Below are 16,939 nucleotides of genomic sequence, written 5' to 3'. Positions count from 1 at the left end.
GTAAAAGGCGACTAATGGGATCGGGTGGTCAGGCTCACTGACTTGCTGATGCATGTCATCGATACCTATCGCAGGGATCGCTATTGAAGACAATTGAATAGATCGGACCCATGAAGATTCCGGGGTAGAATAGGTTTTCAGCATCCCATGCTTGCCGTAAAGGGCGATTATGCTTGTCGTAAAAGGCAACTAACGGGATCAGGTTGTCAGGCTCACTGACTTGGTTGATACATGTCATCGATCCCAATTGCGCGGATCGATGCTCATGATATTAATCACTGGATTGTCTGGTCCAGACTCGATTATTTACAGACCGCCGTCATATAACTGGAATATTGCTGAGTGCGGCGTTAAACAACACACCAACCAACCGCATGGATTGATGCTTATGATGACAATCACTGGATTGTCTCGTCCAGATTCTATTATTTACAGACCGCCGTCATATTGCTGAGTCCGGCATTAAAAAACAAACAAAACAAATCTATTGGGAAATACATGCTGCCAAATTCAGAAGCGCCTAACGTTCCTACTTAAACATAGTGGGTGGACTTTACCATAACAGACTGCATTTTAATTCATACCACTTACGTTGAAGTGTTGTTGTTGCTAAGGTCGTTGTTGCTACGGTCGTTGCTGCTAAGGTCGTTGTTGCTAAAGTAAGGGCATCTGAAACAGAACAATTGATGTCATGAAAATACAGCTCTATTCAAGAAATAAAGATTGCTCTGTCCCCATATACAGTTTAATATGAATAGTTTTAAAGTGTACTATAACAGTTGAAGCACGAGCCCTGAGAGGATATGTAAGACCATGTCTTTCAAAGTATATTTATTTCAGCCACGCTTTTAATCGCAGTATATATGTTCCTTTAAATTGTGGCTAGATTTGTCAATAATCGCCAACAGCTGAAGGGATGATGTAAATCCGGCTGGGGTCCATGCAGGTAGCAAAAGTACTGTAAGTCCCCATGGACCCTAGCATGGTGATCTCTCTTCCGTGGCTGGCGATCAATAGCTCATTTTTATCTTGTATTTTTACGTATGATGTTATATTTCTATGGCTCTCTACTAGTTTTAAATATAATCTGTGATAAATTTAGTTATTTCACCGTCCATCATTGACAGGTTTTATTTATTCTAATTATATGTATAATTAATGTACCTCTCGTCACGATATGGTTGAAATACTGCCGATGTGATATTAAATATTAACTCACTCACTCACAAGTGCACTTGCGAAAGACCGCTTTTACGTTATAACAGCTCAAGGCAACTCTTTTCTTTATTACAATATACAAGGGGATAGAGAAAACTTTATTACTTTTCTAAGATGCTGAAATTAAGACTCATCTTGTGTTTTATTAGAGATGGGTTTAAAAAGATTCCTGTAATGAGCCGCGCCCTAAAATCCATGAACAGGGCTAACTGACGGACTGTTTCATCTAATTGCCTGCACCCTAACGTCAAGAGGCATATTTACGTTTTAAACACAACACAACACAACACAACACCACTAAAACAGGTTGTTTATTATTGAAATAGGTCCCACTTCATTATCCATTCTATGTTGTTATCCATAAACCCATGCAGCAATAAGACTTTTTTAAATATAACTTTTTATATTAATTTGCTTCAATTTCAACATGTGACTCGAACCATTCTACAAGTGCATTGTGTGGTCGAGCTAACATGCAAACATAGCCGAAGTTCAGTGTTGCTGTTTATTGGGAGCAGAGGAGTTTTGTACAAGTTGCAACTTTGTTTCCGCCACTATTGTTAGCAGACTGCAGCAACTGGAAGCCATGAAATAGTGTGCTTACCGAGCTGCTTGGGCTACGTGATACCGCAACGTGTAAACCAACGTGAATTGACGACCAGTGGCTAGTGATATGGTGTCACCATGGGACGAACATGGCATAGGAAGAGCAACAGTAGGCGTTTTGTGTGACTGGTGTATAATGCTAAATGCAGTATGCTGAGCAACAAGTGTACATGTGGTTATGAAACATTTTAAGGATTGCTTATTCCTTTGTCCTGAGAGATATACATAATTTGTAGGGCACGAACACCCGCCTCAGACATGTCTTTTACTATTAAAATGAAAAACATACCAGCTGACATATAACCTATCCTTAGGATTCACAATATGGCCAACACAAAGAACAAATATAGACAGGTTTGTACAAACTAGAAATGTGGCAAATTTCATTATATTTTAAAACAATTACTGTATAATGACAATCAGTCTTTGGAAGTTCTCAAAATGACTTCCTTGACAGTTGGAACAGTAAGGAACAGGTATTGACAAGTTTTCTACATGTTTGTATGGATTGTTTAGCTTTCCTCTACAATTATTCACAATTCCTTGATCACAGGATCACAAAACACAAATCTTAAAATGGAAATGGAATTCCTACATCTATTTCTTCTCATCATCAACCTTCCTTTGCGATGGATAGAAAATAGTTCACGCCCTGCGAAGAATGCCCATGTTTTGAGGGGTCAAATGAGGTCAGAATACTCACCGACACAGCAAACCTGACCACTTGGACACTGGCGACTGGTAATAATTCCAACGGAGTTACAGCTACTCGTGACAATACATGAGACTCCGGCATCAGTGCAGGCTGAAGGAAAACGTTCATCAATGGAAATAGATCTGTTTTCTCGTTCTTTGGCAGAAATGTCCTTTTTCATATTTTGTCATTAATGTGTTAAGAATGTACACTTTTTCACAAAAACAAGACATTAAATCATCTGTTCTTAAATTCATGGATGACTCCCTTTCCAAAAAATGCCAAAACTACAACAGGCTTAATTATGATTGTTTGTTGTTTAATGCCGCACTCAGCAATATTCCAGCTATTTCACGGCGGTCTGTAAATAATCGAGTCTGGACCATCCATTCCAGTAATTGACATCATGGGCATCGATCCACACAATTGGCAAACGATGACATGCATCAACCAAGTTAGGAAGCCTGACCACCCGATCCCGTTAGTCGCTTTTACGACAAGCATAGTCGCCTTTTACTGCAAGCATGGGATGCTGAAGACCTATTTTACCCAGGATCTTCATTGCCCATTTCACAAAAACAAGACATTAAATCATCTGTTCTTAGGTGTTAAGTTTATAGATGACTCCCTTTTCAAAAAATGTCATGACTACAACAGGTTTAATAATGAGAGTCAGTAAGAACCTTCTTGGGTGTGTGAAGATAAAGACAAAAGCCCTGTATTCTTATATGTACTATCGTGCCTGAAGAAAGCTCATCAAAACTTTTGTCAGATTCATGGGACTTTCATTTTCATGCTGGGTTTTATTATTGTTTTTCATCACGTGAAGACCAGGGCTAGATTTGTTCTTCAGCAACCCATGCTTTTCATAAAAGACAACTATGCTTGTAAGAGGCGACTAACGGGATCCAGAAATGTGGCTCACTCCCAATTGTGTGGATCGATGCTCATGATGTAAATCACTGGATTGTCTGGTCCAGACTCAATTATTTACAAACAGCCATCATATACCTGGAATATTGCTGAGTGCCGCGTAAAACAAGAATCAAACAAATATTATGTTTTTGTGCATTCAGCCGAAAACGTTATGTATTCGGAAGGTAAAATGATATGCACAGATTGAAACCATTAACAGATAATGATTTCCATTTCCGAATTACTAAAGTTTATTTTTTCTAGATCGTTTCAGTAACAATTGCATGTCAAGTTACTCCAGAAATATGTCCATCTACTATGACCGAGCAGATCCTGAAAATGAATCAAGTTAACTCAAATACTTCCTCAAAAGAATATCTCTATTGGGAAAAGACCCATGAACAGCCGGGATAGAATAGGTCTTCCGCAGCCATGCTTGCTTTTAAAGGCGACTATGCTTGTTGTAAAAGGCGACTAATGGGATCGGGTGGTCAGGCTAACTGACTTGCTGATGCATGTCATCGATACCTATCGCAGGGATCGCTATTGAAGACAATTGAATGGATCGGACCAATGAAGATTCCGGGGTAGAATAGGTTTTCAGCATCCCATGCTTGCCGTAAAGGGCGATTATGCTTGTTGTAAAAGGCAACTAACGGGATCGGGTTGTCAGGCTCACTGACTTGGTTGATACATGTCATCGATCCCAATTGCGCGGATCGATGCTCATGATATTAATCACTTGATTGTCTGCTCCAGACTCGATGATTTACAGACCGCCGTCATATAACTGGAATATTGCTGAGTGCGGCGTTAAACAACACACCAACCAACCGTATGGATTGATGCTTATGATGTCAATCACTGGATTGTCTCGTCCAGATTCTATTATTTACAGACCGCCGTCATATTGCTGAGTCCAGCATTAAAAAACAAACAAAACAAATCTATTGGGAAATACATGCTGCCAAATTCAGAAGCGCCTAACGTTCCTACTTAAACAAAGTGGGTGGACTTTACCATAACAGACAGCATTTTAATTCATACCACTTACGTTGAAGTGTTGTTGTTGCTAAGGTCGTTGTTGCTACGGTCGTTGCTGCTAAGGTCGTTGTTGCTAAAGTAAGGGCATCTGAAACAGAACAATTGATGTCATGAAAATACAGCTCTATTCAAGAAATAAAGATTGCTCTGTCCCCATGTACAGTTTAATATGAATAGTTTTAAAGTGTACTATAACAGTTGAAGCACGAGCCCTGAGAGGATATGTAAGACCATGTCTTTCAAAGTATATTTATTTCAGCCACGCTTTAAATCGCAGTATATATGTTCCTTTAAATTGTGGCTAGATTTGTCAATAATCGCCAACAGCTGAAGGGATGATGTAAATCCGGCTGGGGTCCATGCAGGTAGCAAAAGTACTGTAAGTCCCCATGGACCCTAGCATGGTGATCTCTCTTCCGTTGCTGGCGATCAATAGCTCATTTTTATCTTGTATTTTTACGTATGATGTTATATTTCTATGGCTATCTACTAGTTTTAAATATAATCTGTGATAAATTTAGTTATTTCACGGTCCATCGTTGACAGGTTTTTGTTTATTCTAATTATATGTATAATTAATGTACCTCTCGTCACGATATGGTTGAAATACTGCCGATGTGACATTAAATATTAACTCACTCACTCACAAGTGCACTTGCGAAAGAGTGCTTTTACGTTATAACAGCTCAAGGCAACTCTTTTCTTTATCACAATATACAAAGGGATAGAGAAAACTTTATTACTTTTCTAAGATGCTGAAATTAAGACTCATCTTGTGTTTTATTAGAAATGGGTTTAAAAAGATTCCTGTAATGAGCCGCGCCCTAAAATCCATGAACAGGGCTAACTGACGGACTGTTTCATCTAATTGCCTGCACCCTTACTTCAAGAGGCATATTTACGTTTTAAACACAAAACAACACAACACCACTAAAACAGGTTGTTTATTATTGAAATATGTCCCACTTCATTATCCATTCTATGTTGTTATCCATAAACCCATGCAGCAATAAGACTTTTTTAAATATAACTTTTTATATTAATTTGCTTCAATTTCAACATGTGACTCGAACCATTCTACAAGTGCATTGTGTGGTCGAGCTAACATGCAAACATAGCCGAAGTTCAGTGTTGCTGTTTATTGGGAGCAGAGGAGTTTTGTACAAGTTGCAACTTTGTTTCCGCCACTATTGTTAGCAGACTGCAGCAACTGGAAGCCATGAAATAGTGTGCTTACCGAGCTGCTTGCGCTATATGATACCGCAACGTGTAAACCAACGTGAATTGACGATCAGAGTCAGCATGGGACGAACATTGCATAGGAAGAGCAACAGTAGCCGTTTTGTGTGTTTGGTGTGTATTGCTAAATGCAGTATGCTGAGCAACAAGTGAACATGTGGTTATGAAACTTTTTAAGGATTGCTTATTCCTTTGTCCTGAGAGACATACATAATTTGTAGCATTGATCCACGCAATTGAGATACATGTCATCGATCCCAATTGCATGGATTGATGCTCATGATATTAATCACTGGATTGTCTGGTCCAGACTCGATTATTTACAGACCGCCGTCATATAGCTGGAGTGAGTGAGTGAGTGAATATGGTTTTACGCAGCTTTTAGCAATATTCCAGCAATATTCCAGCAATATCACGGCGGGGGACACCAGAAATGGGCTTCACACATTGTACCCATTCAGGAATCGAACCCGGGTCTTCGGCGTGACGAGCGAACGCCCTAACCCTAAGCTACCCGACCGCCCCCATATAGCTGGAATATTGCTGAGTGCGGCGTTAAACAACAAACCAACCAACCAACATAATTTGTAGGGCACGAATACCCGCCTAAGACATGTCTTTTACTATTAAAATGAAAAACATACCAGCTGACATATAACCTATCCTTAGGATTCACAATATGGCCAACACAAAGAACAAATATAGACAGGTTTATACATGCAAACTAGAAATGTGGCAAATTTCATTATATTTCAAAACAATTACTGTTTAATGACAATCAGTCTTTGGAAGTTCTCAAAATGACTTCCTTGACAGTTGGAACACTAAGGAGCAGGTATTGAAAAGTTTTCTACATGTTTGTATGGATCGTTTAGCTTTCCTCTACAATTATTCACAATTCCTTGATCACAGGATCACAAAACACAAATCTTAAAATGGAAATGGAATTCCTACATCTATTTCTTCTCATCATCAACCTTCCTTTGCGATGGATAGAAAATAGTTCACGCCCTGCGAAGAATGCCCATGTTTTGAGGGGTCAAATGAGGTCAGAATACTCACCGACACAGCAAACCTGACCACTTGGACACTGGCGACTGGTAATAATTCCAACGGAGCTACAGCTACTCGTGACAATACATGAGACTCCAGCATCAGTGCAGGCTGAAGGAAAACGTTCATCAATGGAAATGGATCTGTATTCTCGTTCTTTGGCAGAAATGTCCTTTTTCATATTTTGTCATTAATGTGTTAAGAATGTACACTTTTTCACAAAAACAAGACATTAAATCATCTGTTCTTAAATTCATGGATGACTCCCTTTCCAAAAAATGCCAAAACTACAACAGGCTTAATTATGATTGTTTGTTGTTTAATGCCGCACTCAGCAATATTCCAGCTATTTCACGGCGGTCTGTAAATAATCGAGTCTGGACCATCCATTCCAGTAATTGACATCATGGGCATCGATCCACACAATTGGCAAACGATGACATGCATCAACCAAGTTAGGAAGCCTGACCACCCGATCCCGTTAGTCGCTTTTACGACAAGCATAGTCGCCTTTTACTGCAAGCATGGGATGCTGAAGACCTATTTTACCCAGGATCTTCATTGCCCATTTCACAAAAACAAGACATTAAATCATCTGTTCTTAGGTGTTAAGTTTATAGATGACTCCCTTTTCAAAAATGTCATGACTACAACAGGTTTAATAATGAGAGTCAGTAAGAACCTTCTTGGGTGTGTGAAGATAAAGACAAAAGCCCTGTATTCTTATATGTACTATCGTACCTGAAGAAAGCTCATCAAAACTTTTGTCAGATTCATGGGACTTTCATTTTCATGCTGGGTTTTATTATTGTTTTTCATCACGTGAAGACCAGGGCTAGATTTGTTCTTCAGCAACCCATGCTTTTCATAAAAGACAACTATGCTTGTAAGAGGCGACTAACGGGATCCAGAAATGTGGCTCACTCCCAATTGTGTGGATCGATGCTCATGATGTAAATCACTGGATTGTCTGGTCCAGACTCAATTATTACAAACAGCCATCATATACCTGGAATATTGCTGAGTGCCGCGTAAAACAAGAATCAAACAAATATTATGTTTTTGTGCATTCAGCCGAAAACGTTATGTATTCGGAAGGTAAAATGATATGCACAGATTGAAACCATTAACAGATAATGATTTCCATTTCCGAATTACTAAAGTTTATTTTTTCTAGATCGTTTCAGTAACAATTGCATGTCAAGTTACTCCAGAAATATGTCCATCTACTATGACCGAGCAGATCCTGAAAATGAATCAAGTTAACTCAAATACTTCCTCAAAAGAATATCTCTATTGGGAAAAGACCCATGAACAGCCGGGATAGAATAGGTCTTCCGCAGCCATGCTTGCTTTTAAAGGCGACTATGCTTGTTGTAAAAGGCGACTAATGGGATCGGGTGGTCAGGCTCACTGACTTGCTGATGCATGTCATCGATACCTATCGCAGGGATCGCTATTGAAGACAATTGAATGGATCGGACCAATGAAGATTCCGGGGTAGAATAGGTTTTCAGCATCCCATGCTTGCCGTAAAGGGCGATTATGCTTGTAGTAAAAGGCAACTAACGGGATCGGGTTGTCAGGCTCACTGACTTGGTTGATACATGTCATCGATCCCAATTGCGCGGATCGATGCTCATGATATTAATCACTGGATTGTCTGGTCCAGACTCGATGATTTACAGACCGCCGTCATATAACTGGAATATTGCTGAGTGCGGCGTTAAACAACACACCAACCAACCGTATGGATTGATGCTTATGATGTCAATCACTGGATTGTCTCGTCCAGATTCTATTATTTACAGACCGCCGTCATATTGCTGAGTCCGGCATTAAAAAACAAACAAAACAAATCTATTGGGAAATACATGCTGCCAAATTCAGAAGCGCCTAACGTTCCTACTTAAACAAAGTGGGTGGACTTTACCATAACAGACAGCATTTTAATTCATACCACTTACGTTGAAGTGTTGTTGTTGCTAAGGTCGTTGTTGCTACGGTCGTTGCTGCTAAGGTCGTTGTTGCTAAAGTAAGGGCATCTGAAACAGAACAATTGATGTCATGAAAATACAGCTCTATTCAAGAAATAAAGATGGCTCTGTCCCCATGTACAGTTTAATATGAATAGTTTTAAAGTGTACTATAACAGTTGAAGCACGAGCCCTGAGAGGATATGTAAGACCATGTCTTTCAAAGTATATTTATTTCACGCTTTAAATCGCAGTATATATGTTCCTTTAAATTGTGGCTAGATTTGTCAATAATCGCCAACAGCTGAAGGGATGATGTAAATCCGGCTGGGGTACATGCAGGTAGCAAAAGTACTGTAAGTCCCCATGGACCCTAGCATGGTGATCTCTCTTCCGTGGCTGGCGATCAATAGCTCATTTTTATCTTGTATTTTTACGTATGATGTTATATTTCTATGGCTCTCTACTAGTTTTAAATATAATCTGTGATAAATTTAGTTATTTCACGGTCCATCGTTGACAGGTTTTTGTTTATTCTAATTATATGTATAATTAATGTACCTCTCGTCACGATATGGTTGAAATACTGCCGATGTGACATTAAATATTAACTCACTCACTCACAAGTGCACTTGCGAAAGAGTGCTTTTACGTTATAACAGCTCAAGGCAACTCTTTTCTTTATCACAATATACAAGGGGATAGAGAAAACTTTATTACTTTTCTAAGATGCTGAAATTAAGACTCATCTTGTGTTTTATTAGAAATGGGTTTAAAAAGATTCCTGTAATGAGCCGCGCCCTAAAATCCATGAACAGGGCTAATTTACTGACGGACTGTTTCATCTAATTGCCTGCACCCTAACGTCAAGAGGCATATTTACGTTTTAAACACAACACAACACAACACCACTAAAACAGGTTGTTTATTATTGAAATATGTCCCACTTCATTATCCATTCTATGTTGTCATCCATAAACCCATGCAGCAATAAGACTTTTTTAAATATAACTTTTTATATTAATTTGCTTCAATTTCAACATGTGACTCGAACCATTCTACAAGTACATTGTGTGGTCGAGCTAACATGCAAACATAGCCGAAGTTCAGTGTTGCTGTTTATTGGGAGCAGAGGAGTTTTGTACAAGTTGCAACTTTGTTTCCGCCACTATTGTTAGCAGACTGCAGCAACTGGAAGCCATGAAATAGTGTGCTTACCGAGCTGCTTGCGCTATATGATACCGCAACGTGTAAACCAACGTGAATTGACGATCAGAGTCAGCATGGGACGAACATTGCATAGGAAGAGCAACAGTAGCCGTTTTGTGTGTTTGGTGTGTATTGCTAAATGCCGTATGCTGAGCAACAAGTGAACATGTGGTTATGAAACTTTTTAAGGATTGCTTATTCCTTTGTCCTGAGAGACATACATAATTTGTAGCATTGATCCACGCAATTGAGATACATGTCATCGATCCCAATTGCATGGATTGATGCTCATGATATTAATCACTGGATTGTCTGGTCCAGACTCGATTATTTACAGACCGCCGTCATATAGCTGGAGTGAGTGAGTGAGTGAATATGGTTTTACGCAGCTTTTAGCAATATTCCAGCAATATTCCAGCAATATCACGGCGGGGGACACCAGAAATGGGCTTCACACATTGTACCCATTCAGGAATCGAACCCGGGTCTTCGGCGTGACGAGCGAACGCCCTAACCCTAAGCTACCCGACCGCCCCCATATAGCTGGAATATTGCTGAGTGCGGCGTTAAACAACAAACCAACCAACCAACATAATTTGTAGGGCACGAATACCCGCCTAAGACATGTCTTTTACTATTAAAATGAAAAACATACCAGCTGACATATAACCTATCCTTAGGATTCACAATATGGCCAACACAAAGAACAAATATAGACAGGTTTATACATGCAAACTAGAAATGTGGCAAATTTCATTATATTTCAAAACAATTACTGTTTAATGACAATCAGTCTTTGGAAGTTCTCAAAATGACTTCCTTGACAGTTGGAACACTAAGGAGCAGGTATTGAAAAGTTTTCTACATGTTTGTATGGATCGTTTAGCTTTCCTCTACAATTATTCACAATTCCTTGATCACAGGATCACAAAACACAAATCTTAAAATGGAAATGGAATTCCTACATCTATTTCTTCTCATCATCAACCTTCCTTTGCGATGGATAGAAAATAGTTCACGCCCTGCGAAGAATGCCCATGTTTTGAGGGGTCAAATGAGGTCAGAATACTCACCGACACAGCAAACCTGACCACTTGGACACTGGCGACTGGTAATAATTCCAACGGAGCTACAGCTACTCGTGACAATACATGAGACTCCAGCATCAGTGCAGGCTGAAGGAAAACGTTCATCAATGGAAATAGATCTGTATTCTCGTTCTTTGGCAGAAATGTCCTTTTTCATATTTTGTCATTAATGTGTTAAGAATGTACACTTTTTCACAAAAACAAGACATTAAATCATCTGTTCTTAAATTCATGGATGACTCCCTTTCCAAAAAATGCCAAAACTACAACAGGCTTAATTATGATTGTTTGTTGTTTAATGCCACACTCAGCAATATTCCAGCTATTTCACGGCGGTCTGTAAATAATCGAGTCTGGACCATCCATTCCAGTAATTGACATTATGGGCATCGATCCACACAATTGGCAAACGATGACATGCATCAACCAAGTCAGGAAGCCTGACCACCCGATCCCGTTAGTCGCTTTTACGACAAGCATAGTCGCCTTTTACTGCAAGCATGGGATGCTGAAGACCTATTTTACCCAGGATCTTCATTGCCCATTTCACAAAAACAAGACATTAAATCATCTGTTCTTAGGTGTTAAGTTTATAGATGACTCCCTTTTCAAAAAATGTCATGACTACAACAGGTTTAATAATGAGAGTCAGTAAGAACCTTCTTGGGTGTGTGAAGATAAAGACAAAAGCCCTGTATTCTTATATGTACTACCGTGCCTGAAGAATGGTCATCAAAACTTTTGTCAGATTCATGGGACTTTCATTTTCATGCTGGGTTTTATTATTGTTTTTCATCACGTGAAGACCAGGGCTAGATTTGTTCTTCAGCAACCCATGCTTTTCATAAAAGACAACTATGCTTGTAAGAGGCGACTAACGGGATCCAGAAATGTGGCTCACTCCCAATTGTGTGGATCGATGCTCATTATGTAAATCACTGGATTGTCTGGTCCAGACTCAATTATTTACAAACCGCCATCATATAGCTGGAATATTGCTGAGTGCCGCGTAAAACAAGAATCAAACAAATATTATGTTTTTGTGCATTCAGCCGAAAACGTTATGTATTCGGAAGGTAAAATGATATGCACAGATTGAAACCATTAACAGATAATGATTTCCATTTCCGAATTACTAAAGTTTATTTTTTCTAGATCGTTTCAGTAACAATTGCATGTCAAGTTACTCCAGAAATATGTCCATCTACTATGACCGAGCAGATCCTGAAAATGAATCAAGTTAACTCAAATATTTCCACAAAAGAAAATCTCCCAGAGAAAAGACCCGTGAAGATCCGGGATAGAATAGGTCTTCAGCAACCCATGCCGTAAAAAGCGACTATGCTTGTCGTAAAAGACGACTAATGGGATCGGGTTGTCAGGCTCACTGACTTGGCTGATCCATGTCATCGATCCCAATTGCGTGGATTAATGCTCATGATATTAATCACTGGATTGGATGGTCTAGACTCGATTATTTACAGACCGCCGTCATATAGCTGGAATATTGCTGAGTGCGGCGTTAAACAACAAACCAATAAGATGTAGTCATGGCAATGCAATGCCCATACTGACACCAATCGGTGCTACCACGGCCCTCATCGCGATCTTGTCGACTGTCTCCGTCGGAATCACGACCCGACAACTGAACACCTCGCCCCTCACCCTCTCCGTGCTCGGGTGCAAACATGTTCGGTTGCGGAATTATTTGTCTCGCCATATTAAAATCGAATAATTTTAAAGGTTATGCAAAGGGTATATCAATCAAGGCAGATAAGTTTCGATCGCAGAGGAAGTAACTCTCTTCTGAGCTCCTTACACCGGACAATGATATTTGAAGGTTTGATTGGTGTGTAAATGACGTCACAGGTCTATCTAACATTACGGCCTGCAGGAAATCGGAAATTGTTTAGGTGAAAAAGTGAAAGGTCTTAATAAAAAGATTTTTTCATATTTAGTGTGGGTGCATTTTATATGCTTTTTCGTAATTCTCAATGGAATATCCCTTTAGCTGAAGTGTTTCTTTAAATTATCATCTCTTTTTGCAAAAGCATGATGACATATTCAGAACGGCTTGTCCACAGCATATTATCTCATAAACTTACGTGGAATGTTTGTTGTTTTACGCCGCATTCGGTAATATTCCAGCTGTATGACGGCGGTCTGTAATTAATCGAGTCTGGACCTGACAATCATCAGACATGCATCACCAAAGTCAGCGAGCCTGACCACCCCATCCCGTTAGTCGCCTTTTACGACAGGAATAGCAAGAACAACAACCAAAACGAATCTATTGGGAAAGACATGGTGACAAATTCAGAAGGGCTTGATTTTCCAACTTAGATATAGTCGATGGACTTTACCATAATTGACTGCATATTAATTCATACCACTTACGTTGAAGGGTCGTTGTTGCTAAGGTCGTTGTTGTTGGTAATGTAAGGGCATCTGAAACAGTAAAATTTAAATTGAAAATACACCTATATTGTTAAGTAATCGTTTACAATTAAGGTATTTCTAATTGCTTACAGTGAGCCAAGCAAGTCTTGCATATTTGGCCTAAACCCTGTTCACAATAAATATACATATAAAGGTGCTTATGTACAGATGCTATATATAAGAACAACAAAAGTAACAAGATAACAAAAGGTGGAAACTTAACAAGGGAAGCCAACGTGTATTTTTCGCTGATAGGTGATTAGCAATAGACAATGGAAGTCAACACTTGACAGCAATTGGCGCTGATAGTTATGGGCAACTGGAAGCCAGGACTTAAATTATCACTGATTGGTAATTGGTAATTGGCAAACCGGAGGCCGGTGGTAATTAGCACTGATAGGTAAAAGAAAAGAAAAAACAGTGAGCAAATAGAAGCCAGATAGATCATGAGCAACGACAAAGATCAAAGCAATAAGTCCCAAACATTAGGCAGACAGGTTCTCTGGTCACAGTTCATTGCTAGCTGGTGTCTCCTTCTGTCAATGGTTTCTTGTAGTTTTCTTTGTCAAGCTAATCTCCAAAACCATCCGCAAGAGTGAGTGAGTGAATTACAATTTGACGTCGCATCGACATTATCTCCCATTTACCGACGAGACCAAGTTAATATATTACAATTTAGTCATTAATGCAAAGTTCTGTTTAAAAACATATTTGAGCATACATTATTCAAAAACAATTCATGAAACATATATGAGCATAACAACATTATATATACAGTTTTAAAACACGGGTTAGAGGCCACCAGTAACCAAAGCTCGGCCACCTCGCTGGGGATCATGGGGACTTACAGTACCTCTGCTTCCTGCATGATACCCTAGACGGATTTACGTCATCACTCTAGGCACTGGTGGTTGTGCACAATGCTAGCCAACATTAAAAAATACTCATCAATGTGTTGGCTTAACAACACTGGTTGATGATAGTTACATTGATTATGATAGGATTACGTGTCACACAGGGGGGCAATATTTTACGCTATGTTAAGCTCCTGGACAAAGCCTTCAATAATGTCTGTTAATAGTAGCATCACACAAAAGTTATGAACAAGCATTTAATTATTCACATACATATTTAAAATTTATTATACAGACAAATTTCTTTTCAAGTAGTTTATGATGAAATGCCCGCTGACACGGGAAAAGAGATCTCTCAGATTTACACTTTGATAATTGCCATTGCAAAGTCCACACAGTCAAGCAATATATGCTTGACGGTGAACCTTTCATCACAAAGGATACACTTAGGAGGTTCGTCATCATCTGTCTTAAGCAGATACTCAAGTGTAAACCGACTGTGGACAATACGACATCGTCGTAAAATGACCTCGACGTGTCTTGACTGACTACCCAAGTGCACTACTGCCTAGAAGTTCATTCCCCTTACATGCATGGGCAACGCGTTACGCAATCCGCGTGCACCCCGTTGGTCACTCGTGTGGAACCCGTCCGCCACGTGTGTGATACTCATGTGCATCGCGTTGAACACGGTGGTGGTTGAACTTGGTGGTGGTAACAAGGAGAGGCATTTTATATATCCTGACGAAAAATGCTAATACACATGTTATTTTTTGTACTTGCTGATGTCTCATTTTTAGATGTGTGATTTTGAATGAAAATATGAGTACTGGTGTGGCTTCTACATAGTGGTTTGCGACGGCGTCAAGAGAATACTTGATCCTAGTAAATGTTATTGCCATTCAAATGTGTTTTTTTTCTGATTTGACATTTAATGTCTGTAGTACGACTTTCAGTGATTATGCTTATGAGGTTTGGCGGGGAATTGTTTTTATTGGACCCTAATTATTTTATGATAGTTGGGTCTCTTTGTCTCAGCTCCATAGCCGTTACGCTGGAAAAGAGCAGCATTTAATTAATGAGAGTAGGTTATATCATGGACGATACACCTGAGGGAGAGGGGTCTACTAATTACCATACCACAGGAAGAGACCTGTAGACGTGAGCGCGGGATTGTGTGTAAGATGGCCGTTGGATAATGGCCGGCAGGTGAGGTAAACATTGAGCTAAAGCACTTTTGTTTTCACGGGCTTGTTGAATAGTTTCCCAGCGCTACTGTCAATATATCTTCTACTTGATCCTTGATACATCATTTTGGCATTAACAATTATTGTTTTCAACGTACATTATTAGTTTACTAGTCATTTGTTTTTGCATATTTGTCAATTGTGTTTAGCTAACAAGCAATAATGTTAATTTATGGTGACATGTAAATATGAAACGTCTCACGTAAAACGTAGTAAGTACAATAGTAAAAATAAATATTCAAATCGCATAAAAATACTATTATAACATGATACATATGTAATTATAAAACCTGTGTTCCACATTCAGAGCCAGGCGGAAAACTGATTGGATAAAGGGAAGAAGCTTGCCCTTACATATATGTTGATACATCCACTGAATATGACTATATATGTAAATGTTAACATACTGTACCTATCTAAACGAACTGTTAAAAAATGTGCATAAGGTCACGGAGACGAAGGCTAGAGATATCATACCTTATTCGATTTTTTAGATGATAAAGTACATTATTTGATAAATTCTGTTATTGATATCGATTTGCGGTATCAATAAACATTTCATGGTATAATAAAATCATATTTGTGATATAAATTCATTCTTTGGTACCCATAAATGAATAATTGACATAGAATATAGAATAAATAGTAAAAAGGCGCCCTATATTGGATTGGATTGAGTAACGCGATTGCATCACGGTTATAGTGTTGATTGCTAGTCTTTTTTCTGCACCAGCATTTCTGTCTCCTTTTCAAAAACTGTTTACAAAATGGCAACTTATAATTAACCAATGAAATTATACTGACCCGACCTGCGTTTATTCATCTCTCTGTTGACCCGTGAAGATTCCGGGGTAGAATAGGTCTTCACATGCTTGCCGTAAAAAAACGACAATGCTTGTCGTAAACGGCGACTAACGGGATCGGGTGACTTGGTTGATGCATGTCATCGATCCCAATTGCGTGGATCGCTGCTCATGATATCAACCACTGGGTTATCTGGTCCAGACTCGATTATATACAGACCGTCGTCATACAGCTGGAATATTGCTGAGTGCGGCGTTAAACAACAAACAAACCAACCAATCATCTCTCTGTCATTATAATCGTTAACATGTGTCTAGTTTTATGAGTATATACTTATACTGTACATCGTACTGATTAAGGAATGACATAACATTGCAACATCTAATATATACATGTAGCACAACGGTACTTTGATTCTGTAGCACAAAAAACATCACCCTGAATTACTGTGTAACGGTTAACCCGTTGTTTTCAGACGTTCCATTCAGACAGATAAATCAGTTATGACAGTTACCGGTTATCAAAGAGTTGATACATACAGACTTCCTACCTA

The 16,939-nt window shown here is 39.1% G+C and overlaps 1 pseudogene; it reads right to left on the bottom strand.

The window, feature by feature from the left end:
- LOC139448803 (mucin-22-like) overlaps positions 1–16,939 on the bottom strand; it is a 62,092-nt pseudogene that overhangs the window by 22,041 nt on the left and 23,112 nt on the right.

This window comes from Haliotis cracherodii, unplaced genomic scaffold, assembly GCF_022045235.1.
Source record: "Haliotis cracherodii isolate W230 unplaced genomic scaffold, xgHalCrac1.p SCAF_7, whole genome shotgun sequence".
In the NCBI taxonomy this organism is placed as follows: domain Eukaryota; kingdom Metazoa; phylum Mollusca; class Gastropoda; order Lepetellida; family Haliotidae; genus Haliotis; species Haliotis cracherodii.
This window is presented reverse-complemented; position numbering and strand designations above follow the sequence as displayed.